Source organism: Rissa tridactyla, chromosome 2, assembly GCF_028500815.1.
Source record: "Rissa tridactyla isolate bRisTri1 chromosome 2, bRisTri1.patW.cur.20221130, whole genome shotgun sequence".
Classification (NCBI taxonomy): domain Eukaryota; kingdom Metazoa; phylum Chordata; class Aves; order Charadriiformes; family Laridae; genus Rissa; species Rissa tridactyla.
In genome coordinates this window covers 79,283,957-79,307,722 of record NC_071467.1, presented here as the reverse complement: position 1 = coordinate 79,307,722, position 23,766 = coordinate 79,283,957, and the positions used below count along the sequence as shown (strand labels likewise).

The window sequence follows — 23,766 nt, the reverse complement described above, 5'->3', positions numbered from 1 at the left end:
CCAAAGGTTTGTTGTTTTTGTTTTTTCCCCAGAGATTTCTCTGCAGTATGGCTGAAGTCTGCTTTCTGCTCTGAGCAGAGCCTCTCCCCTCTCCGCATTTCTCCCTCTCTGCCTCACCCTGGAAGCCCTTCCTCCTCCCTCTGTAGAATTGCTCTAAATCTGAGTGCAGCAGCCAGGAAAGATAGCTAACCACACACGCTTTTAGCGAAAATAGCAGATAATGTTTATGCATTGTGTTCAACAGTACGATGAATGCATCCAACACACTGTTAGAGCATTCAAGAAAGACGCAGATACCAAGGAAGATCCCGTGGCCTTAGTTATATCTTGCAGTTGTTGAGAGCTCGTAGCCAGGACAGTCCAGGTTTAATAATAGATTTGTGTCAAATGACTGTAACTAAATGCTTGGGCAATTTAATGTACTTGATGTTTATTATATCCGTTATATTAAACATGCTTTAGGAAGTGAAATCTGATAAACAAGTCTGGCTTCTGAAACCTTGGCTGATCTGATATTTCCATGGTTACCATTCATGAAACCGAAATGATTTTTCTCCAGGGGAAAATACCCGTGTGGCTATGTCCAGCAAGGTTGTGACAGGTTATATGGAAGTATATTGGTTTGTGTGATGGAGCTTTACACAGGAGTCACCAAGGCAGTACTTCTGACGAGTGCTTAAGGATTGTGCTAGAACAAGCTTTAGAGTCATCATATTTTTGGATTAAAAAAAAAAAATTCCCTTATGTGGTCATCATTTACAGGGAATTTGCATACATATCATTTTACCATAAGCTAAATTTTGCCAACTTCAAGAAGGATCCATGTCTATTTGTGACTGGTGCCCCCTGCTCCTGACCCCTGGTGCCGTCATCGTTCTGCCGAGGATGCCCAAAGAACTTGTCTGTCCCCATAATGTCGGGTGACACTACTCTTAGGGCCTCTTCTGAGGGCACTTCTGAGTTCCGTCCCACTGAAAATTTTCCAGAACTGGGGCAACGTAAGCATAGCTGGGCCTCTAAATCTGTGTGGATGATTCCTCTTCTTTGCTGTTTTTGTGTGTGTATGTATACACTATTGACACAGAATGGCTTTTGTCCCAAGACCGCTCCCTGCTTCAATCCCAAAGCTACTATACACCTTTCTGCAGCTTGCTTCAGGGTCTCTCTCCTGCATATTAGCTTTTTTTTTTCCTAAACTGGTTGAAAAAAAGAGCTAAGTCTGAAAAATTAAAACTGAGCCAACTATAATTTTTCTTTTCTTATTTTAGTCAGCACAGAATTATACATGTCTCTGCAGTACACTATAAATCATTATCATCATTAACATTATCCTTAGATAGGCAATTGTAGTGCTTTAAACCTGCTTCTTTCCAGTTGTTCTGTTCTGAGCTTTGGCTGCCCCTCGATATGAAGCCATGTTATGATTTCCCAAGGTTTCTCACTTCATTGTAGAGAACATCACGTCTGAATGTGATGTGTGTAAATGTTAATGTTGTGTGTATAAGTACTGCAGCTACCTAATTATTTTTATTGAAACCATTTTATCACGACATGAATGAAAACAATTACTTTGTCAGTAAATCAAGAAATCAAGGTACATTCCAGAATATATGTTGATGGTACAACCAACCAAAATCTTTAATTAAATAATGTGGAGACTGTTGCTTCAGTTAAAAAAAAAAAAAAAAGTACATTCAAACCCTGACAGTTCATATTTGTCATCATCCTGTAGCTAAAATTGCAGCAAAATAGTGTGGCATGTCAGAGGACTGACATCACTGATGAGGTAAGTGCTATGTAAAAGGAGTGAATGTGGTGGGACATGACGATACTCCCGTGATGTATTCCGTTGGGCTGACATACCCGTTACAGGGAGGACAGCAGGGGCATGGCCATTCCCACAGGTGCAGAAATCATGTCTGAGGATAGGTTTCTAAGACAGTTCTCGACCATACAATACTGTGGAAGTCCTCTAATGAAGAACTAAATATAAAGACCCAACAGTCTTGTGGGACCTGCGATGAGAATCTACGGTCCAGGTGTCCTGTTCTTGTTTTTCATGACTTCTAGACTCAGATTTTCAAAAACTTCCACACTTTGTCTCTCAGGGTTACCTTTCAAAGAAGAGCTTCCAAGTGCAGAACAACTTTACCTAAAAGCACGCCCTCAACTGTGTTAGCTGCTCAGTGCAGTGTCGGGGTTGGTTTTTTTTTCTCCTGAGGACTGATGCGCTAACACCCGATGTGCACCAACAGGCACTGAATCTCAGGCCCCTTGGAGGATCCTAAGGGAACAGGGAAGAAAGGGACAGTTATCTAGAGCTTTTATGCTTCTACAAACCTTTTCCAAACAGAAAGAAGAGGAAGTGAGGGTGTAGATCTGCAAGGATGTGTCCTGGTCTTTTACTGTAATGGCCAGTATAAATCAGTTTCAACGTAGTAGTTAAAGTAATGACAGCCTTCTCAGTTCTTGGAGGCAGACCAGTATTGCTTTGAGCTCTCCAAGTCCTCCATTCTACATCTTTTTTCACTGAAAAAAAAAATTGCTCCTGATATATAACCATTTTCTTTCTCTGTCGTATTTTTTTTTTCTTTAAAGTTGAAAAAAGCAAAACTGCCACTCTGTCAAACCTGTCCCCTTTGGATGTCACAGGCTTGGGACTGCAGCACAGGGTGAGTGTGGCATCCAGCTTAGGTGGGAGAAAGGGATGTGGATGAATTGCAGTTCAAATAGGAAGAGCAGATATTGTGAGAAAACCTGGTTTTAAATACAAGTAAATCTGATGAATTCCTTGTTCCTAAGTCCTTTCTCACCTGAGCAAACAATCTCTGTTTTTCCTAAGCTCTTGAACTTCCATACTGGTAGCTGTGACTTCTCCACAGGGGCAGGAGAACCCTTTCTCTTTTCATTCCCTAGATGAATGTGTGGAGGGTGGATGCAGCCGCTGACTCTTTTTCTGGCTTTCAGAAGGGTCTGCTCTGTGTGGAAACCACAAGCTTCCAGACCTCTCCTGCTTGTCTTCATCTGGTTCTCTTTGTGTTGTGTTAATGTTTTTTGAGAAAAGGGGAAGCCAGGAACTGAATAGAGCAAAACTAGAAACGAGGAGGAGGTGGCATAGAAAGGTAAGAGGATGTATATGGGTGAGAGGCTCAGGAATGCAGTAGCAGGGTAAGTTAGGAGCAGGAGAGGGTGTGATAGGGCTCGCTGAGCAAACACAGGAAGCCAACAGTGTACCAAAATTTAAGAAAGAAGTAACTTGAGATTATAAAAGGAACTAGGATAGGTGAATGCAAGCCAAAGGAAGTGGGCAGACAGAGTCGATTAAAGATAGGCAAAACTTGTTTCTGCACAAAATGATGAATGTTAGACTCAAAATCTTGTTATCACCGAAAGGGAACACACCATATATAATGCAAACAGCAACTTACTGTTAGCCAAGTAAATATTTTAATTGTCTAAAAGTCCAAATTATCAAATTTATAAAAACATCATTTAAAATGTATACAAGATAAACTTTCAAGCAGCTGCCCCTTCACTGTGCTGCTGTGTGCATTCTTGCAGTGTCGGTCTGAGTCCCGGGGCTGACAGCATCGGTCTTCCTGAAGAAGAAAAGGGGGACAGCTAGAATGATTTTTCAGCAGCCTGCGGCCTGTGCTGGGGGGAGGTTCATGGTGGGGGTCCCTCTCTCCTCGGCCTTGGGTCTCTCTGGGGATATTTTTATGTAATGTCTTACCACAGCCTGCCTCCTCCTCCTCCCTGCTTCCCAGGCAAAGTCTGGGAGCCGCAGGCTGCCCTCCCCCAGCCCCGTGACCCCGCAGGGGCTGTTTGTCGGGCAGTGACTACGTAGGGGTGCCAGCCCCCCGCCCCGGGCGCTCCCAGAGCAAAGCCAGCACAGGGAGGCCACAGGCACGTGGCCACCAGGCAATTGCTGCCACGGCTAAAACCAGCTCCGGCCAAGGCAGGGCCAGAGCCGTCCTGAGACCCCACACTGCCGGCTCGCCACCAAGCCTCATATTTACACAGCTATGGGAAAAAGGCTGAAGGAAAAGACAAAGATGCTGGAGATATAATCAAACTGGAAGAAAATACTCAGAAGCGAACCTACACGTCGCTATGCAAGGAGATGGTGTCTGACACTCCCCACCCTGAGAAATGAATACCGGAGTTGGTTAAGCGTATGGAGTACTTGTGGATGAAGAAGTCAGAGCTGGGGAGGAGGTAGGACTGAGATCAACAGCTTGTCACTGTAAAACAGAGGAGGTCAGGCTTGGAGGAAAGGCAGAAGAGCCTTCTGGAAAGGAACAAATGTTCTTCCAGAGAGGGAGGTGGAGTCCACGATTGATCCTGCACGTTCCCATTCCTTGCTGTCAGGCAAGTGTCCCTTGGGAAAGTATGTCCAGTCTTGATATAGGCAGAGCATACCAGCCTTTAAATTTGTCAACTACTCTATTAATTCAGAAGAGTGCAGAGCCTATTGAGAGAGCCGCATCAGGCTGTTGATCTGCATGGATCGCAGCACGATGCCGTATTTATGGAGTCAGTTGTACAATAGGTAGCATCTGTGTGAAAGGTTACCCAAGGTAACAGTATTTTATACTTTTTAAGTCACAATCCTTAATAGCATGGTAAGGTGATATTTTTCTACAAACATCTGTGTCATTCTGTAAACAGGACGGATCAGCTCTAAGAATGGTTTAAAATTATTACGCAGTTTAAGGTATTAATAAGTTGAATATAAAAATAAGTAAATGAGTTGTATTATGCTAGATATTCTCAAAAATGAGTTCTTAATCATCTTTCATATATATGTCTGTGAAAGCATACGTACCTCTCCACTCCTTCACACTTGCAGTTGTGTCACGTCAAGGGGCCTGTAAGTTACAATATAATGAAAAGTGGTATTTCACCTGTGCTTTTGTTGTATTTTGGATATACTTTAGAGAAGACAGTTGAATTTGGTATTCAGTCTGTGACAGCAGCCTCCTGCTGCTTTCTTTCTAGGAGCTGAAGAATTTATCAGCAAAAATAATAGATGAGGATGAAACCAAAACATGTATTCATAATGAGAGAAACAAGTTTTGTGTTGAGGCTATAGTGCAGGGATTTTGGTTCCACTGTATTAAAAGTAATAATAATTTTGTTTGACATTGCTACAGTAAAGCAAGTATTTAACTTAGATGCATTTTGATTATCTTGCAGAAAAGATTCATTTGTCAGCCCTGTCGTCAGTTTAACTTATCAGTAAACTGAGCTCAAAAAATGTGACTCGGTACCCACACATATTTTAGTTTCTGTGTGAAAATACCAAGTAATCTAAGTGTCACTGATGGAGAGGCTTCATTAATTTTGTTGGTTTTGCTTTTTTTTTTTTTTTTTAGAAAAAGGTCACTGCTGTGCCTTTTGGGAAGAAATCCTAGTGCATATATGGCCTTCTTTTGATGGTTTGATTAATCTCAAGGATGCTTGTGGCAAAGTTAAATGATGCAGGGACAACTGCTCAAACTCAATACTTAACTCTGTAAAGAGGACATGTACCTTGCACATACTGGCTTTTCCCCCGTCTAGGTCTTCTGGCTCTGGGCAATAGAAAGAACAGCCAGGCTAATTCAGCTCTGAAACTGCAGAAGAAATGTCCCCATTGAGCTGTAACTGAAATGCTGAGATGGGGGGAAGGGACCGAGAAAGGTAAAGGGGAGGGAGAAAGTTTAAACTGTAACTCGAAATGTGTTGTGGCAATGTTTGGAGGCATTCCTTTTTGCTGACCTGCTGCCCAAGCACTTGAATTGTTTACATTTGAGGGGGCCGAGGGGCCACCTTCCCTAGGTGACTGCTGGGCCTTTGTTTGGAGCCAGCTGAGCCTGTTCGTTTCTTCCCTGCCCATGGAAACACCGCTGTCAGTGAGATGGGGCTTCTCTCTGCTACGTTCTGTTGTGCTTGCGGTTGTGTTGCAGCGGTAGCGGAGAAGCCACAGACCGTCCTTTGAGGGCGATACTAGAAGCGGTCCATAAAATCAGGTCAGGCAGATGTCTCCAGGGCTCTGCACCTGTGGCTCTGACTGGTTTTACATATCCAGAGTAGGTTAAGAGATGTAATGGGCTCAAATAATGTGTTGAAGTGGAAATGCATGAAGTACAATTAGTTGCCCCACACTTTCTCTGATTTCACCCTTCTTCCTTTGTCAAGGCATGGTCCTAAGAACTTCTGCATTCCTACTGTCACTGTGGGAAATAAAAGTTTTGATGCCTGTGTCAAGTACCGGGATTTGATGTACGGTGTTATTTTAAGTTGTGAACTAACAGAAGGAAGAGAGGAATATATTCTGTTATCTTGTATGGGGCAACTTAAAATTGGCAACTCACAAAGAATGAGAAAATCCATATTTGTCAAATTGTTCACTTGTCAAATGCCAGTGTCAGGATACGGGTTATAATCTAAAGTAAGTGTTGGATACTGTACAGCACTGGGTGTTCTCAGTCAACGTGCAGGACCATGCTGCCTCTAGATGACTCTTTATCTGACAAAACTGTTTCTCTACTAAGAATTCAAAGTCCTCTGAATATTTTGATCAAATGGAACAGGACTTTGTAGGCTCTCTTCACCTCTGTATAGTGTGTTACAGTATATCACTTGTTTCCTTGTCAAAATTAATGTTATTTTCTCATTAATGTTAAATTTCGCTTAGAATGGAGGAAATCTTAGGCAGTTTTCTTGTGTATGTGACTTGGCTTTTGATGTCATTCAGATGGTGGTGCTGTAATTCACTGGTTATGTTCAATTGCTGTTTAACTGACCCATACTAAAATTGGATCCCCAGAAGACTTCCTTTGTGATCAGGCTAATCAGCGCATTGGCAGTCTGTCCCTGTCGTGCGGGATCATCCCACATCACAAACAGTTGCGGGGAGCCGAGGTTCTTTTTTGCTCCACGTCAAGCTGAAGGAGTATAAATTCTGCTTTTGAAATGACTGTTTGAGAGGTTTTACTTTGCTGCTCTGCCAGCATCCCTTACAAAGGCTACAGTGTTTGAGTACAAAATAGTATTTCTTACCACTTAACAGGATGCTCTTGGATTCTCTTCCCAGCTCAGCAGGGCTCTAGCACGGTGCCAGACCTTTATTTTGTGGGTATCCGGTCTGTACTCCCAGTTCCAGCATTCCTGTCAGCTCCAGCGAGGGACGGCTGGCCCTCAGGGGTGGGGAACCAGGGACAGAGCGTGCCAACAAGCCCGGCAGAGCAGGGGACTCGCCAGCTGGGGCCCCATCCCGCAGGGAAGGTCTGGAGAGAGGAACGAGGTTCAGAGAAGAGTAGAGATCATGCGAGGTTCAGTGAAGAGGTCAGACAAGGTTGTGGTGATGGGGCAGGTTTGAGGCGAAGCTGGGAACTCAAGTCAGCGAGTCGTGGTCAAAGTGTGCCCAGAGTCAGACAGAGTCCAGTGATCAGCAAGATCTCAGTGATGAGGAGGCAGCTCCCAGGTCAAACTGGAAAGTTGGGCTGGGCCTGGGTCAGTGGGGTACGTGGCCAGGCACAGGGACGTGCAGGGCAGCTGCAGCATAGCTCAGATGAGGGTCAAGCGTGACAGCCTCAACTCAACGGCCATTCCTGCGCTAGGGGTAGGGCAGCCACTGAGTCTTCTTCCAGCTTTCTCTTGAAAAACTCCAAGGCTGGCCAGGGCGTCTCAGAGCTGTCCTTTGCCACACGAAGCTGGACTAGAGTGCCTTGCAGTCCCGACAGTCACTGGGATGTCTGACCTCTGTGTCCTATTTAATGATTATTAGAAAATACGCTCTTTTTTACTAACATTTGACCAAGTAAGAACCTCCAAAGACAATCTGCTGGGATATCTTCTGTAGCACATGAATTGGGCAAGAACTATTAAAAAAAAATGAAAACAACGACATAGGACAAGTATGTTCCTGCTTGTCTGTACTCTTTATGCACAGATCTATGACATTTGATCTCTTCTCTGTACGACCTCAGAGGCAGACCATACATGTCAATTAGTGACGACGCAGACAGGGTGAACGCAACAGAGCGAACAAAGTGAAACTCTGGTTTAGACACTGCCATTTTCTTTCAAGTACCTGTAGGCAGAGTACCTTAGTCCTGCCACAGAGCAAGTCTAAAGGAAATATTTTTAAGGTCTTTGGGCCCCTGGATGTGCTTTTATCAGCAAAGGGATCTCTTTTCTTCTCACAAAAGACCACTGTCCGTAGACCAGCCCTCGCTCTTCTGCCTTGGGGAAGGCAGTAGGTGGGGAATGGTAGAAGGCAAGCCAGGATGTCTCTGTGGGGTGCCTCTGTTAATCACTTTACTGACTCATGGAGGCTGAATCAGCCCATGAAAGCTCAGGTTAGGACAGGGAGTCCTCCCCTCTCCTTATTTACACTTCACATACCTCCAACAAAAAAGTTTCTGTAAACCATTAACAAGACCTCAAATACTGAATTTACGGGATCTGGCACAGACACCGACCTTAGGATTAGCAAAAGTGACATCATCCATTCATGTGGTCTGAAACAAAATACCAAAGGGGTAAATGAATTCTCCCTACATCTTTATTGTTTTAGGACTAGCACTCCAAGTCCAACACCATAGTAGTAAATTTTGTGGAGCAGCAAAAACTCTGGGGGAAGATTTTTCCAGGAAGTGTGCTGTGGGCATTTAGAGCAGAGCAAGTTGAGTGCAATGCCTTGCACTGCTGTGGGTGATCTGCACCTCCCACACCATTCCTTCTGCACGGTGGCCTTGGGAAGGGCTTCCCGTTTCTATGGCTGGGAAGCACAGGGTAGTTTTTCCCTGCTGGAGTGGGCACATCTGCCCTGATGGGCTTATGCTCTCAGCTCTTCTGCCTGAAGATTTCTGGGGTCCTGGGCATGCTTCAGTGGACAGACTTTCAGAGGTGGAACGTTATCTTGTCTGGCACTTGCTGATAAGTGTGGCTTGCCTCCAGGACGTAACAGAATAGATATTTAGTGTTGTGGTTTTGTGGACCTCATTACGCGAATCAAGGCAGTGCTTTATGTAAGGCCCGTGCAAAGCTTTCTGTACATAATGGGGACGTTCGGCGGGGAGTCTGCAGGGAACTGCTGGAGTATTTTTCCACTTCAAAGTTTCTTTGGCGTTCACCCCAACTAAAGGCACCAGCTGCTATTAAGGCTTGTTTTTTTTTCTTATTTTCTCTGCTTTTGTTTCTTTGCAATTAAATAATTACCTTAATGAGAGATTTCCAGTTATTCTGATAATGTCTTGGGACAATGTTGAACTTCTGTGATCAACAGGAACTCCGGCAGGTGTTGGGATCTATTTACTGTAGCAGCAGCCCGTCGGTCATGCAGAAAGGTAACGAGAAAGAGCCAAAAGCAGCATAGAGCTATGACCCAGCACAAAGCAGTTCAGTAAAAACACAAAGTCCTTTAAATCAAAACTGTCTGTCTGTTCAGTGAAGACCTACAATGGGTGTCTCAGTCAGTTTTGTTTCATCATTTTTATTTATTTATTTTTCTGACTAGATTAATGATACACTGGAAAGGAGTGAGTAGGAAAAACTGGAGGTTATTTCATAGTAAAGAAAACAATTTCAAGATATTTATATAGTACAATGTACTTTGATACTTAGGTTAATACACACTCGTCAGGAATAAAAGTGGGACTTTTTTTTTTTCCAGAGGCAAAACAGGGCATGAAGAAAACCGATTTTAGCTGCAAAATTGTTGTCTGGGTACTTGTTCTGAGCGGTACGTGGTTTGCATGTCAAGTTAAAACATTTTTGCTGCATGTGTGTTTTTTTTAACTGTTCCACTTAAATGCACTTGGAAAGTTTTATTTTGAAATGGTGAGTGCATTCAAGCAATGCTGCCAAATTCCAGGATTATTACAGTTAATATGGAACATTTTGTTGACTTTAATTTGTGAAAATGGTATTTTAGCAGTTTAAGAGTTGTTAAGGGATATGCACCCTCAATTATTTTTGAAAAAATTCTACAAAATCTGAAAGTGTTAGGACACCCAGATGATTCATAGAAATATTAATTTATTGTCAAGGATAATGGACCTGAAATGCATGCACAGGATAAAGTCTTTCTGAAAATGAGATGGTGTCTCCCCAGTACTCTAACTTCTGTTTTTTAAGAACCCACCACCCCATCTTTGCGTTTGCACCTTTCTAGAGGAAAAGGCATTAAGCCAAAAAACTATGTGGTAGCTGATTTGAAAACCGTCCATCCGAGCAGAACCTTCGTTTTACTGAAGTTCTCTTGCCATTAGAAGATGTACATTGTAGGAGGCTGTGACAAGATCTCCAGTGAGATGAGTGAGCCTAGTCTTCGCCCTTAAAATGAGCTCCCCAAAGAAGACCAAAAAGGCTTTTAAAAGCAGAAGGGAAAAGGGGAAAAAAGTTTTTTTAAAAAAAGCTAGAATACTTATCTTTTAAATACAGAAAATTCCAAGTGACTAGGAAAAACAGCATAGAAATGAAAGTGGTTCCCACTGTGTCGTTGTGGTACAGTGAATCTGTCCTTCTGGGCTTGCTTTATGGCAGCTCAGTGACCTTGAGTTGTAGGGAACTGTGAACATCTCCCCCCACCTCCGTGGCTTGCTTCATTTCCCCTCCTTCCACCCCTGAAGCCTGGCTGCTCCGGGGTCCCTCTGGCCTCCCACTCTTCCCACAGCACCTCGCGTCCCGCCGTGGCCACCTGCCCCACCAGGCAGTCCGTGACGACACTTTTCCCCAACAGCCGCTGAATTACTTGGTGTGCGGCTGCTTGTTGCTTTCCAGCAATTGCGAAATCACAGTTCAGTCTGAGGCAAAACAAAGCTGCCCTTGACTTCGGGAATAACAGGCTGCGGCCTTAATTATTCTTGAATTTAAAGGCCTACTGTTAGCGCCAGACAATCAAAGAGGAGAACACTTTAATACTACTCATGATACGGATTTGCTGGTAACTGGCACTTCATGATGCTGCTGTTTCTTCATCTGAGCAAGATACCCTAGTTTTTGTGTAGTTTCACACTGCTTCTCCGGAGACAATAAGTGGGGGAGGAAAATTCCTAATTCCGAGCGCAGGGTTAGGGCAGGTTTTTTTTCTCTGTGGCTCAAAGCAACTTTGACAGCTTTTCTTGGTGGCTGCCCTCTCTATGGTGCTTCACCACATCTGCTGATGAGGGTCCGTGCGGTATGGAAACTCGGTAGTGCAGGGAAACGAGAAAAGGTGCCCGCTGCGAAATGGTTGCTCCAGTGACTTTTCAGAGCCTCTCACCAGACCAGGCAGGAGCGGGCCGAATGGCTGTCGGGACTGCGGCTTGATGGTATTTTCCCTAAACAGCTGGCACTGACATTACGTTTTGAATCTTTTGTACTTCTTCACAAGTTAAGTAAGATCAATTTGTCAAATATCTGTCCAGCAAATAATCGGTAGAAATACTTCAAGTTGCGTATCTTTTTAGCTTGGCCGGGTTTTTTTCCGCCCTGTTACTTTACAGTTTGTCTGTGAGCAAAGTGGCTGCATCCCCGTTTTGTCTGCAGATTTTCAAATTGTTAGTTTTGACAGTGTTGTTTTAACTTCCGAAATTCTTAAATAGGTAGAGAGAATTATTATCGATTGCTAACAAATTTCATATTCAAATAGACTTTTCAAAAAATAAAATACAGGCCCTTTAATCCTAAGTTTTTTCCACTATCCTGCTCCTTGCCAATACCCTCCACTCCCCCATTGTTTAGAAAACAGAACTTTCTTTAAGTGCCTAAAAGGTTGTTTTTAATTCTGACACATAATGTTATTTACATGTTATTGCATATCAAAAGAAATTAAGCATTGGTAAACTGCTGAAGCGAAAAGTGAATATTAAACACAGAATTCGTTTTAAGCATCTGTTTATAAAACTGCACGGCACACATGGACTCCCTGCATGTTTTCTTTGCTTCTGTTTGCACTTACAGACTGCGTGTCTAGATCCTGATAGTAATTGAACCATTTGATCAGTTTCTTAAATGTTCTGAACAAGAAATTATTTAGCTATTCAGACTAATAAATGATTCAGTGCCCTGTTTTGGGCTGATGTTTAAAGAAAACACTTCTCATTTATTTTGCCTAACTCTGAGCAAAATATTTTATGATTCCCATCAGTGGCGTTTAAACTATAAAATTTCAAGGGCTACACACGTTGCCATTATGCTTGACAACACTAGGAGACAAAGCAAAAAATAGAATTGCATGAACTTAATTTTCCATAAAAAGATGGTTCAGCTGAACTCTATAAGTACAGAAGAGTGGGCAAAGGAAGGGGAACAAAAGCAAGTGGAAAACGGTAAGAAAACTGTGTCTAAAAACGTATCTTTCAATTTCCCATAAATGTTTTTCTTTTCTTTTGCTCAAGTAAGGCATTACATGTGTAAAATCTTGAGCAAAAGAGCAGACTATAAAAACAGAGTAAAAATCAATGCCTTTTTTTTACATTTAGTTTACAATGCCTTGCTGGAGGTAAGGTTGAAAAACAAGGTAAAAGGGAAGGGGTTTCTTGAGTTGAAGAGAAATCTCATATAGCTACGTAGTTGAAACATGTCTAAAAATGATGTTGAAAGGTTTTTTCTTTCCTTTTTTTTCTTTTTAACAGCTATTTGATTTGTTAATTAACACTTAACTATAAATTTTATGCTATATCTAGGTCTTTTAAAGTGGCCAAATACAAAGTAAGATGCCGGTCTGCTCGCTGAAGAAAACAATTGTATTTTAAAAATTTGAGCTCAGGTTTTGTCAAGTGGTTTGTGAAACTAGACCAGGAAAAAATGGGATACAAAATATGCAGAAGAAAATAACCTTTCCCCCACTGTACACATCAGTTTTGAAGCCCTTGGGCTTTGAACTTAATAGCTTGGATTTCTAGGCCACTTTTACCCAGTTTTCTCTCCTTGTCCTCCTTTATTAACAAAGCAGGTCTTGTCTTTTTCAAAAACGGCCACGTTGTCTTCTAAGGTGACAGCATCCTCTGGAAGAGATTAAAGTGCATTGACAAATAGTTCTTGGTTTGAATGTTTGCACTTCAGTGACCAAATTTGGAAAGGTGCAACAAACTTACTTGATGCTGCTCTTATTTGAACAAATTGTTATCCATGGTAATGGATACTCTTAAATACTCATTGTTAACCCTGTATTAGGTTGCATACTCTCTTAACGTTCAAGAATATTAAAGTCCAGTATGGGAATTAAAGCAAAAGTGAAGGCATAGTGCGGTGCAAAGGAGAGAAAAAATGTTTCACCAAGTATTTGAATGATAGGCTTGAAGCATTTAAGTTTTGGAACACTTTGTACCTTCACTTTCTTTGCATACCCTCTTTAACTTGATGAATAAAAATAATTCTGCATTTATTTGGGAAACTCTAGACATGTGATAATGCTGTTCCTTACAAAATGCACATTTTAGTTGTCTTGGGGCTTCAGTGACTTGAGCCTGTATTTAGCATTATTGGTGTTTTCATCAAGAGGATGTCATACATGATGAAAAAAAGATCATAGAAGTTGCTTAGCTTTTTAAAGAATTCTCATTTTTGAAATATTTCTAATTTTATTATTTTTTTAATTTATTGTCCCTTTAGGTCTGTGTAAATACCCATCTGTTTAATTTTGTCGGTAGTAGCTGTCATCAGTTTGGACATCTAGTCTTTCTCATCATCTAGTTGAGACTAGATGATCTCTAAAGGTCCCTTCCAACCCAAACCATTCTATGATTCTATGGCAGTAGGAAAATACCTTTGACTGAATACTAGCTTGGCAGATGACAAGAGATGCAATTATACATGTTGTAGTTTTCGCTTATTGCTTGTAATAATTTTTCTGATTTGGGGAGGGGGGAAGGAGTTTATTAAAATGTCTAGTTCAAAAGGACAAATGTTGGGATAGTAGTGTATATCTGTATTTCATGTTTGAACAAATGTGTACAGTATTTATTGATGACTACTCCAATTATATGTTGGGGGTCTGCAGGAGAAAAGCTGAGTGGCCACAGTGTAAGAACAGAAAAAATATAAATTTATGCTTCATATAACTGTCTGTTTTTTTCAGCATGACAGTGATATGATAAAATGAGTTTGAGTAACTTCCAAAGTCATACAACGGGAGGTGCTTCTACGAAGAAGAAAGAAAAATAGAAATAAGTATGGAGAATGCCTTTAGTTTTGACAAACTTTTCTTTCTGTAAAGATTAACTGCTCTTCATTTTACTTTTCCAACCAGTGATTGACAACAAACATTTCAGAACTGTAGATGCAACAAAAGGACTTGAATTTAATCCTTTCTGTAATTCAGGAGAGGAGCAGTAAGGCCTCGATTCAAGATAAGAGCTAATAGCATTTGTTTCAAGTTAAGCACATCTTCGAGTACCGTTTCTGCACTGGAATTTTCCTGGTTTAACCCTGCAGTTACAATCAAACAAACGCCGAAACTCTTTCAATCAGCACTCTTGAGGCTACAGCTGCCGAGTCAGAATTGTGGTCTTGAGCCCACATGCCTCAAGGGGAATAGCCAATTTATCTGCCAGTAGTGACTTCCAGAACTGTCATGGATTTAAGAATGAGGATTTTTAAATCCATTTTTTGAGATAATGAACTAATTCAAGAACACTTCCTGACTGTGGGCTCTCAAGAGAGGGGAAGTGTAAAGTGTGAGTGTGGACTGTAATGGGAGCGATGGGTTTATATTGAGGAGAAAAAGGAAAACCTTACATTTCTCATAAATTAGCTATAGTAAGTTTCATGCATGACTGTTTGATTTCAGTTTTCATTATTCTCTGTACACAGAGGTTCCACCACTATGAGCAATATTTAGTTTTTGTGATGTTATTTACTGTGTAATCCCATTTTGTGGTCTTGCTGGCTCGTAAATGTCATTAATGGTGGACATTACAAAACTCAGTCATGTTTCAACAGGCACCCTGTCTGTCAAGGTGACAAATTAGCCACTGAAAATTGCATGGAAGTCCGTGGATTTCACCGAAGTTATAGCTGTGTGTGACAGCACTGAATTTGGGACACTGTTCCAAAACACTGAAATACTGACATTAAATGTGTTGATGGCCATTGAGTCCATAGCCTTCAAGTAAATTCATCGGACAGGGAGTTATCTTGACCTCCTTAGGAGCCCTATCGTGAATCAGTTAATCAAAATTTCATCACTGGTGTGTGTGTGCTCAGCATGAGGCCCCAGACTGGCAGGATGTTTATTGAAAAACACACGTTGCAGCGTAACAAACATGTTCCTTTTGAGGATCTGAAGGACACGCCACCAGTAACGTACAAAACTGGTTATCCAGTGTAGACCCTTAAGCTATCTCAAATTTTTAAACGCTGTAAAGAGCACACAAGGAAAGTGGTGGAAGCCGTTTATTATCCTGTTCATTAATTTTTCCTTTTCATTGTTTTGTGAGTATCTCAGTAAAAGTTTTACTGCTCTTCTAGAGGACCTAAATGAGTGACACCTAAGTGAACAGTAGATATCTACTTTATCTCAATTGAAATTCTGAAATATTGAACTATTGTATCAGGCAATAGAGGAAGATGCTGTGACAACAAAAATGATTAAGTAGTTTCAAGGAATTTTAACTTCTTGGAAACTTAAGTTGATGTTTGTGACTCCTGTTTGTCTAAGAGAGAGAGAGTTGTCTTCCATACATCTGCTATTGGCTGTGCTGAACTGAAACAGTCTCAATCAAGACAACTGTTGAGAAATAACTTGGGAAGCTTAATTTCTACCAGCTTTTTCATGGTTCCAGAATGTGTATAATTCCTTTCTCCATAAGTGATTTTCTTATTTCTAACTGCTTGTGTTTACCGAAAATTGTTCCTTGTTTTCCAGTAAAATTCTAGTTTGTACGCAGATGCTGTGCTGCAGGGCACGCAATTAAATATCAGAATATACACTAGTTGATTTATTCCTTCTATTAAAGTCAGAATTTTATGTCACTCTAAAAATTTGATTTAGTAGCAGTTCCTACTTTCCCAAATGTCAAATTTTATCCTGTTCTATCAGTGTATTTAGTTAGTGTTTACATACAATACTTGCATTTGCAGAAAGATGTCCTTACTGCAGTCTTAAGGTTGGCTATCTAAAATCAGCCTAAAAAATAAAAACAGTCAAAAAACAGTACTAATGCCTTGTTTCATCCCCTGCAGACTTACTAATGCTCCATTATGGAGGTCAAAGGGAGGAAATTGAATTAATTCAAAAAAGCTCCTTGAAAGTAAGGGCCAATGCTATTTAACTATTAGTTAACTAAGTGGTGGAGGTAGGGGCTTCAGCAGTGCGGTTCTGGTTGCCTCAGAAAGAAGGCAACCTTCCTCACCACCCTGAAGGGGCCTTGGGACACCAGAGCTATATGTCATTTTGTTGTCTTTCAAGTCAGGTAATCGGACATGAATGATGACATCTATATTTTACTAAAAGCACAAGTCATTGACAGCAAACACGAAGACTTCTTTGATTGCATTTTTGAAATAGTTCAAACGTTGCCCTGAAATATTTTCACCAAAGTAAGGAGGTAGTATTGCCGCAGTGACTCAGATTAAGTTTACACGGTCTCTAGTGTATTGTGAATAGTTTACCTTGCAGATAAAAATTTCTGATACATACAGTAACGTGTACTATTCTGTGGACATTGCCTGTCATCTTTATTTAACATCAGTCTGGAGGGATGCAAAAGCTAGCAATAGAAAAATTCTTCAACTTCAATAAATTAAAAAAAATTGAGCGCATTGGTGATAAAAAGCAACCAAGAATAGATCAATTAGCAAGACAAATGTCTAAAGGGTGGGAGCGGTCAGTATAGGATTGGAGAAAATGCTGAAAGCATCTGGTTTTGCTTCAGTGGTTTCACAAGTTGGAATGAACTTTGCAGTTTAACTTTGGCTTTGCGATTCCAAGTGTGTAGTTCAGTGTGGGCCTGGGTGAGTACCTGGCTTTTTTCCTTCTTTCTTTCTTTTCTTTGCAAGGTGAGGGGGATGTCTGCGAATGAAACGTTTTTCATTACAGCAATAAGATGTCTGTCTAATCATTGCTGGCAAGATGTAGAAGGATAGAAACTTAGTTTGTGATTTCATTTTGTGTGTATCTGGGAGCACCGGGCCAGAGAAATGCTTTTCTCAGTTATCCTAAAAAGCACGAGCGTATTCTATACTTCACACAGGCATACTCATGTGCTGCGTCCACAGGTTGTGTCCACGCTTGCCATTGTGTCTTGTGCCTAAATGAAATGGAAATGTAGAGCGAACATCAAAAATACGAGGAAGCACAAAGAGAAGATGGTGTAAAATAGAAAAAAGACTTGTAAAAATATGGGGAAAAAAATTATGGCTAAAATGTGAACAAGAACTAAAACTGGATATCCAAAGTACATTAGGTGAATGAAGAAAAATGTAAAAAAAGAATAAATTAATCTCCCAATTAAGATTTTCAAAGAAGTCTTGATAAGGTTATCAATTCCTGTTGGCTTTAAAGAAGAGTTACAGGCCTAATTACTTTAAGCCTCTTTTGAAGCTAGGGAATTTGATGTATCATCTTAGATGCAGACGATTCTCTCATGAGAAGACAATTAAAATCAGTTGTACAAATATGAAGTTCTTAATGTAAAATATTAATGTCTGAGAACGCAAATAAAGTGATAATAAATGATAAATACAATTATATGGTAAGAGGAAGGGATATAAAACAAACAACAAAGATTTCACTTCTGAGGAAAAATCTAGAAATTAAGAGATAGAAGTCTAAGGAAACAACTAGGTTGTTTGGTAGCAAATATATTGTTAGCTAATACTAAATATACAGCCCAACAAATACATACTTGTTTTTATCCACTGTTGATGGACACACATTAATTAGCCTAACTGAATATTACCAAGTTGCTTTTTTAAGCTACAGGTTTGTGAAATAGCACCATCTTACTGCTTTAAGTGTTGCGTTTAATAGAGCAGGTAATATTGAGGCAGGTTTTTTACTTGCACTTTTTATATCTTTGGTATAAAACCAAAGCATTAGTGTGAGTGAGAATTACATATAACTGTCAGTATAGTGGAACATACTATAGTGTATAACGGAATTGTAAATAAGTTAATGATGTGGAAGGAGGGCCGCACCAGATCCCTCTTCCGCTGCTGATGTTTTCCATGGAAGCTCCTCCTGGGATTTGCTGTTGCGCTTTTGAAATAGCTGCTGTTCAAGCACACGGTACAAGATGTTTGAGCTGATTTAAATACTTCATTGAAGTTGCGTATTGTGTATGACAGCATGGAATTTAGATAAATGCCTTTATCCACCATACCTTAACAAATCCTTCCAAAGATGTGCTGCCTTATTAATCAATTGAGATTTGAGTGGGGATGGTTAATGTTCCATAGTCACACAATATAAGAAGTTGACATCTTTAAAGTGAGCGACTACTGTTTAATTCAGGATATATACAACTACGAGTACAGACTTAAGAAGTCACATAAACTCAGTGTACATTCCTGGAAATGTCTCAGAACTAAGTGCTTAACATAAAACGCCTTGAAAGTCCCTTATGTTTACTAATTCTTCTTCATCTCAGCTTAGCTTCTCAGGAGATTTACGTCACTTTTGTAAGGTACCTTTGTAGTAAGAAAGTAGTATTCTGGTATTTCTATATGAGAAAGTAAAGGCAAATATGTAGTGCATGGGTCATTCACAGTATCTTAGATTGTCTTTTTGTGAATGGTTTTCTGTCATGGTGTCATATATTCATTTTATTATACTTTTTTTAACAAGAACATTTGGTCAAATGATATCTGTTAAAACTAAACAAAGCGGATAGCCCTATAAAAGTCTGCACAATGGCTACCATTAATTACTGGGTAATTTAGCAAACGAATGTGGACTATTGCATTGTTCCATGTGTATTTTCCTGATGAGAGCAGAACAAAGAGGAAAAGAAGGGATGGAGAAAATTCATTTCTGTGTTGTGGATATCTACTGACAACCCTTTTTCATGATCTCTGTTACTGAAAGGGTGGAGTTGGAATGCAAATAAAGCTTGTAATCTTCTGACCCAGGAGGTTGTAGGATATATTAAAATACTCCATCAAAGAATTAATATAACTTTAAATACTGCATAATTACTCACCTGTGTCAATTGGTGCCATACAAGTACCTGATCTTCATTGAAGAAATATATCCCCAAAATGTATGTAGTAAGCCTAGAGGAAGTGAATGTTTGCAGCTGTAATTTGTATTTGTCAATGTAGCATCTGCAAAGAAGTCAAGACATTGAACCGTCATTAAAAATGCAAATTAATTCTTATCTTTTCCAAACACTTGATAGTGGATGAGCTGTGATAAGACTGGCTGTGTGCTACACAGTGCATAAATCTGCAAGCTGTGTCAATGCGAGATGGTGGTTGTAGGATCATTTGGGCTGATGCAGGCGGCAATGCAATTCCCCAAACCTGGACCTCTGTTAAGCTGTACACTCTCTCTCATCAGAAATGTCTAGGTCTTGCGCTGAAATTATTTCTGGGGTGGATGTTATCCCAAGGTCAACTGATGCATAACCAGTAGAAGCATCCCACATGATCCAGGATGATGTTTAAGTAGTAAAGGGTGAAGTTGCTACTCATGAATTTCGTAAGAAAAATGGTTTATTAGAAATTGAGATGGATGCATTTTTTAAATAAAGCTGTTCCGCTGTAGGTCCACTATAGATAATTATGTATGTACCCTTTAGAGTTTTGGGAAAAAATGAAGATTTATGTAAATACAACACCTCTTAAATACATGCAAGATGTAATAGCTCCTGGCACCGTGGAGGATGATATAAACGAGGATTTATTATGAGACCTTTCCTCTGCATAGGTTAGTGCCTAACAATGTTACAAACACAGCTTTAGTTGCATCTAGGAAAGTGTGCCAGTCTGGAGAGCTTTTTAACCCCTTCTGGTTAATGGTTATTTCAGCATTTTATTTCTCCATTTATTATGTGGTCAACTTGGTGATAAATCTGATTTGTCAAAGAGCCTTAGTTCACCTACTCCTTCTGGACTAAAAGTGTAAATGTATTATTTACTGTGATTTGAATTACGTACTGGTTTAGGTCTCATCTTTCACTGAGTATCGCCTTGATGGAACAATATCTTTTAAAGACATGATAGCTTCAAACTCTTCCAAGTAGATCCTTAGCTTCTGTTTGGACAGCCTCTTGCTATGGGTTTCTTGCATCTGAAGTGACCAGCTCACTTTCCCGTTCCTCAGTGAAAAACAACTGTTCTGGTGCTACATTGACTCGCAATTTATATTTAAGCATGTGAGTTTACATTGGACTTACAGAGAGCTGAAGTCCTAGATAAACACAAGTTTTAAGCAGTAGGCTGTGATTTTGTCAAAATCAACCTGTTCATGTGATTGTAATGTTTTTTTAGTTGTCCTCTTTCCTTCTGCTAAATGAAAAGGTCACCTCCATGTGATACTTTCTGGTGTTCCTGGGTAGTCAGAGGGCGCTCTCAAGAATACTCTGGCCAGTCCTTTTTTATACCTGAGAAATAGTTGTTTTCTGTACAGGGTGTAGCAGTAAGTTGAGACAAACCATATTGTTTTAAAATACTAATACATCTGTGTTAATTAATGTAATTAATGCTCTCCAGGATGGTAGGATAGGGAAGTGGAAACAGCCCTTTAGCAATCTTCATCAGTTGAGAAATGTTCCTTCTTGATTTCAGAGTATTTGATCATCTGGATATGCTTGTGGCACAGACTCTCATGGACAGCATATTTGTTAAAAACCAGCCAGCTTGGAGATCAGTCAGTCCACAGGCTCAAATCGGTCCAGGGTCTCAGTTGTGTTTGCCCAAACCTGGCAGTTTCTGGTGCATGGAGGGAAATGACAACAAAAGTCCTGGGTTAGCACACAGGCAGAGCCCTGATACCCAGCCACACCGCAGTTATAATTTCCTCTTTGTTTCACGGTTATAGTTTAAGCCCTGTAGATCTGGACACATATATTTTCCTGAAAGTGCACATCCTACACTAGCACTGTAGGGAAGTAGGATAAGACAGCTCTAGGGCAAACCCACTGAAAATACATAGATATGTTAAAATCATTGCTGCATCCATGACCAACACTTCTCTCTGTCCTGAAGGATGGAGGCACAAGTCGCAGTAAAATGGGCCCCATTCATGTTCCCAAAAATGTTTGCAGTTCCCTCCTTAGAGGTTTTCTTCTTTGAATTCCAGTTAAAAGTCTTGCCTGAGACAGGCTCAGATCTTTTTTGAAATGAGGCCCTAGGAGAAAATATGCCATGGGGCCACTATCAAAAAAGACCGATACTTAGCTGCTAGAAAGGTTGCTTTTACCCTTATTGCAACTGTGGATAACATAAGCTGTTAAACTTAAAGCTCCTCTTTAAAGGTGGTGAGCCTGTAGAAACTTGTCTGGGAAAGGTTCCTAACTGTGGAACGTGCCTCCCAGATGTCCTGGGAAAGCGAATTGACCTCAAATAGTACATTACAATGGGTTAACACTGGAAGTGAAAGAAATTTTTATCTTTTTCTAACAGACTCTTTCATCTTGGAATTTCTACGAGCACATCTTGTTTTTCATTTTCATTATAATCAGGGAACTCGCTTGTAAGAAGTGCCAGAGAAGGGGATAGGGATAAATAGTACTAAATGTACCACTATCTATTAGCCTTATAATGGTGATGTGGAAAAAATGACCAGTTTTTGATGGATTTTCCTTTTCTGTAGATGTCTCCACAGCAACTGATTACTTTTTAAGGGGACTCTTGTGTTTACCAGGCAGTTAGGAAGAACTGATACTGCTTGGCTTCATTTGAGTCATGACACTGGAGGATGCAGAGGCTGCAGAGCCTGCATGTGGACGTAGGGTTTACAGAATAGCCCAGAGCTGTGTTGAATCCTGGAAGCCACGCTGGGTTTCTAAAACAGGAAATTTTGTGAATTTAAGGGGAGAATTGGTCTGCGCTAAGGAAGTTTTCATGAGGATAGCATTCTTGGTCTTTTCTCATCCGTGTTAGTCGTTTCAGTAGCTAAGCCATTACTATTGGCCACTTCATGGATGATAAAAGTACTGCTATCTTTAAACCTTTAAACTCAAAACTGCTGACATCTTTATTTAGGAAGAGCAATATTCCCTCTGGTCTTAACGTAGGACAAAACCATCATTAACTGAACTTTATACGTTGTGCAAGGAAGTCTTAGTTTAAGTACAAGATGAGAAATCCGTGAATGTGTATTAGCAAAGAGCAGTGAGGTAGTACCTGTTATGAATAAAACGGCAGTAAAAGATATACTCCATTTTATTCTCCCAGTCAACAGTTCTACCCCCCATCTATATTTTGATGTTTCTCTTATATAAATAAATATGATCATGTAGTTTCTGAAAACGTCCCTTGAATTAGGGGCTTTCCACATTTTTTTTTTTTTCTTAAAGTAGGAAATATCGGTATGATTCCTAGGAAAATCCCCAACAGTAACACATTAGAGAAAAATGAGGTTCAGTGAACGTATGAAGCAATACTATCAAGTGTTCCCATATTGCAGCCTGGGAAGCCTTTAGGGATAGTACTGAGAAAAAAATGACAGCATTAGATTACAGGTGAATGTTGCATTACTCTTTGGCACATAGTCCCACCCATAAAATGGGTCTCCATGAGTGAAGCTTTCAGAAACCTTTTCTGAAGAGTTTTGGGGCACATTTCAGTATTGCCTCCTTTGGTTTTAAGGGAAGGAGAACCCATTACCAGAAATGCATTGTTGGAGGATTATATATTTCTACCTGTTCACGTTTCTGGACTGGAGATGTTGGAATGTTTTCCTTTCTAGCATCTTAGTGACAAGAATGATGTCTTTAGAGGATCATTGTTATTTAGGCTCTATATATCAAACATGGTATGGGTGGTGAGAAACTGGGCAAATTCTGTTGTCTGGCGTATTTTGTAAAGAAAGTGACAGACCAATAAATAGGACACTGATAATTCCATATTATGACCATCAGTCACGTTGTGCACTGATGCGAGTAGAGGTGTCTCATCAAAAATAAGTAGAAAACTTAGTTCCAGGTTATTGTTTGTCCCATCAGATAAAATACCAGGGTTAGATACTGTAATTAAAGCAATGCTAGAAAAATAGTATTGTCAGAGACTGGTACTGTTATAAAAATTCATAATTAGCTTATATACTCATGGAATGTCAATAGTACATAAAACACTGTAGTAATTACCTTTCTTGTTAATATAGTACGCGTCTGTAGAAAAGTGATTAATTTATGACCCAAATGTTATTGAAACTAATGAACGTAATGCCCTGGAAAGCTACAGGAGTAACTGTCATACAGAAATGATGCTTTATAGCTTGGAGGCTATCTTCAAATGTTTTGATGGTTACATATTGTCATCAGCTCCCTACGGTTAGCACAGGATGCTTGCTTTTGGTACGGTGACACTGATGCCATATCATACGCAAGTTATGCTTCTGCCTACTTGATATCACAGAGCGGTTGAGGTTGGAAGGGACCTCCCAAGAGGTCCACCCAGAGCCACTTACCCAGGACCACGTCCACATGGCTCTTGAGTGTCTCCAAGGATGGAGACGCCACAACCTCTCTGGGCAACTTGTGCCAGTGCTCGGTCACCCTCATAGTGAATAAGTGTTTCCTGATGTTCAGAGGGAACCCCCCATGTTTCCGCTTGTGCCTATTGCCTCTGGTCCTGTCACTGGGCACCACTGAAAAGAGCCTGGCTCTCTCTTCTTTTCACCCT

At 40.5% G+C, this 23,766-nt stretch overlaps 1 protein-coding gene and 1 long non-coding RNA gene across 4 annotated transcripts in view; one reads left to right on the top strand and one right to left on the bottom strand.

The window, feature by feature from the left end:
- CTNND2 (catenin delta 2) overlaps positions 1–23,766 on the top strand; it is a 679,731-nt gene that overhangs the window by 283,186 nt on the left and 372,779 nt on the right. The window lies entirely within an intron of this gene.
- On the bottom strand, positions 3,442–5,647 carry LOC128905358 (uncharacterized). Its single transcript, XR_008464856.1, has 3 exons — positions 5,536–5,647; positions 4,829–4,871; positions 3,442–3,599 (listed from the first exon to the last, which is right to left on the bottom strand). It is a non-coding gene; the product is annotated as an uncharacterized LOC128905358 (long non-coding RNA).